Here is a 3,316-nt window from a genome sequence, read left to right as displayed (position 1 = left end):
TTTGATCATAGCAGCACTTTAAGAAGCACTACACCGAAACACCGTAACAGTTACTTCGCGCAATGCTCGCTATTACCGCGTGTATAAACGTAACACGCACCGTGACAAATGGCAAGATGTTTTGCCACAATTATGTTCGCGTGATCTTTTGTTCTTCGGCCATAATTCTCTCCTACGTCATTATTAATCAAGACTTATCGCATTTGGTGTGAAAACGTCATCATTTCTGATTATTCCGTTCGCGCTTGCAGTTTTCAAATCGAACTTTTTCCTGGTAATACACACTTTTCGCACTTCGAAACCAAATTTGGCGCTAACGCATCCTATCTGGTTCTAGCTTGTAATCATCCTTGTTGTCTTCCTGGTTTTGTAATCCATCAGTGAAAGGTAAAGGACACTGATCATGTACTGAGTACTGTATCACTGCAACTCTATAAACGCTCAAGCTACAATGACTTCTCCTCGGGGCGGTGGCAAAAACGGCCAATGAAAAGACACAATTTCCATATCTTTTCTATCTGCTTATTTATGTTATATTTGTAATAGGTTATTACCATGAAACAGACGCTGGTAATCATCCTTGTTGTCTTCCTGGTTTTGTCATCTATCAGTGAAAGGTAATGGACACTGATCATGTACTGAATACCTGAAATTCGAAAGTTATGTATTTGTTTACTTTTATTTACCTGTTTATGAAGATAATTAAGTGTCGTCGATGTTGTTGTTGCTGTTGTTGTTCTTGTTGTTGTTATTGAAAGGTGAGGCACACTGTACATATCATGAATATGCGAAATTTAAATTCCAAGTTCTTATGTTTTCCGTGTACCTTATATTAGTTCGAAAATTCTCCGTGTACCAACCTGAAGATAAGTTTTTTTAAATCTCTTATTTCTTATTTATTTTAATAGAACATTACTTACTCATTTACAGTACAACGTTACTTATAAGTACAGACATTACTCACAATAATAAGAAACACACTTAACTTACAAAGCTAGCATTTAACCAAAACTTCAAAAAGAAAAATAACATACTTTATTATATCTCTCAGATAGCACGCGCCCTGCAATTGGCTAAATCAGCGGGCCGTATTCTACAATACGGCCCGCTGTACAGCCCGCTAAATTTAAAATTTCGACAAAACATCATCTAGAGAGTTTTTCATGTCATTTCTGTTGCATAAACTTGTACTGAAAACTGCTTGAATCTTGCAAGCAACTATATATTTCAAACTTAACAGCCAAGAAGATTTAGTTTTTGGGATTTTGGCACGGCATTCTTTGTGGCTGTTGAACCTTCCGCTTCACTTTGACTAGTTTCCTTGCCCGCGCGCCGGTTAACGTCAGAGATATAATAAATGTCTTACTAACCTCGTTTTCTCGGTCCGTACTGTAAGTTACGGATCCTCGTTTTTTCCCGTTGATTTATGGCCCGCGCGCTTCGCGCTTAGGCCATAAATCAACGGGAAAAAACTCGGTCCGTAACTTACAGTACGGACCTCGAACTCGGTTAGTAAGAGGTATGAAATGCATTATCACCTGAAACATTAGGTTGTTTATAATAATAATAATAATAATAATAATAATAATAATAATAATCGGATGGAAGGAAGTATTACTTACATTAATACTGGAATAAAAAATCCCTTTTTCTGTGATGTTGTCCAAGTTTACCTCTTTTCCTAGCGATATCATATTCTGTATTTAGAGTAAGTTTCAACTTAGCCTTATACATTTCTAGGGATGGTTTTATAATATTGAGTTTACACCTATAGATAAATGATTTTCCAGGCAAAAGGACATGGTTAATTATCATAAAGCCTTCATCAACATTAAATTTCCCAAACAGAACATCTGTGATTGTAATATGTAATGATTCATATTTATGGACAGCCAGCCAAGATAAAACCTCTTTCCAAGAAACTTCAACTACCTTACAGTGAATCATTAAATGCTCGAGGGATATTCCTCTTCAGTCTTACAAAAGGAACATAATGGCGAATCTACAATCTTAAAGTTGTTAAGTTTATTATTTGTAAAAACAATTCGATTCAGCAATTTGAATTGGAAAGTTCTTAAATTTGTGTCCAAAGTTACTCTGAAGGCAAGTGAATAAATTTTCTTCCAGTCGACAGAATTATTTGGGTAGTCATCTTTATACTTGGACTGGGCGGTTGGAGGAATTTCTTTGCGGAAACTAAACTCTTTGTAAATTTGTTTAGAGGAAATGCATGAAATATCTACCATCTCGCCTTTTATTGACACTTGAATGGAATTTTCGGAGCAGCTGTGTGATTCGCAGTGCATACTTATACCGCAATTATTGTGAAAAAGGGCGTGATATAAGGATTTACCCTCACAAAGTATGTATTTATTATTCCATCTCCATATGAACTCACTTCTTTTCTGGTAAAAGTCGACCATGCATCGAGACAATTTTTGTAAAATTCTGATGAGGGTATGGGCAAATTTCGACAATCAAAAAGACAATAATAATTCAAGAAAATTTAACCCTAAACCCACGCACTATAATATAATCTTCAACTAGAGTCAATGATTCTATGTCAAGCATTTTTAGCCCTCCGCATTCAATGTCATTAATAAAAGCTAACTGTTTTACCTTATCTTTTCCATTCCAAATAAAGCTATAGAGTTCTATGCTAACTGCCCGAAGATAAGTTAGTTTCGCCAACTTGATCATTCAGTTCAAGGTTTCAACTGGGTTTCAACTAACTCATTTCTTTCTGCTCCGTTTTGGAGTGATGCCTGGCGCCGCCGTCGTGCGGGACTCTTTCACAAACGCAACCACAATGACAAAACCCATACTATCAAGACTTCGCAAGATGACGAGGAAGACAAGACAAAAAAGCATCGTTTTCATGACGATAAGGATACCTATGAAGATGCTGATCTACTGTAAATTGAACTAAACAAGAGAGCATTTAGCATCACTGAACGAATCAAACCTGTGTATTCTTAAAAATAAATAAGCCAATAAGGAAAGGTCTTCAATGTGGCACCTTAGATCGAATAAAATAAATTACTCTGTGAACCGAGTGAAATCTAGCCTAGTAAAATCAGAAATTTTAGGAACTGGAACAGTTGTTCTTGGTAAGCACTACACAAACTTGACAGAAGAAGCGGTACCTTTCTGCTAGGACCCAAAGTGACAAAAAACACCGCTCTCCAACAAAAGTGGAAAACGTTTAAGAAGAAACACTGACTGACGCGAAATTCCTCATTTGAGAGATTCCCAGTTTACCATTTCTCTTTCCTCAATTTTCCAATCCCTGTGTTAGAGAGAGCCTGATCTTGAT

At 36.5% G+C, this 3,316-nt stretch overlaps 1 long non-coding RNA gene across 1 annotated transcript in view; it reads left to right on the top strand.

Annotated features, from left to right (window-relative positions):
* The window catches only part of LOC137974997 (uncharacterized), a 12,332-nt gene extending 9,303 nt beyond the window's left edge, over positions 1-3,029 (top strand). The window contains exons 2-3 of the long non-coding RNA XR_011117523.1: positions 547-617; positions 2,760-3,029. This is a non-coding gene — a long non-coding RNA (uncharacterized lncRNA). The remainder of the gene's footprint in view (positions 1-546; positions 618-2,759) is intronic.
* Positions 3,030-3,316: the final 287 nt, after the last annotated feature.

Source organism: Montipora foliosa, chromosome 1 (assembly GCF_036669935.1).
Source record: "Montipora foliosa isolate CH-2021 chromosome 1, ASM3666993v2, whole genome shotgun sequence".
Classification (NCBI taxonomy): Eukaryota; Metazoa; Cnidaria; class Anthozoa; order Scleractinia; family Acroporidae; genus Montipora; species Montipora foliosa.
The sequence above is the reverse complement of the archived record's forward strand: the minus strand, read 5'-3'. Positions and strand labels throughout refer to the sequence as shown.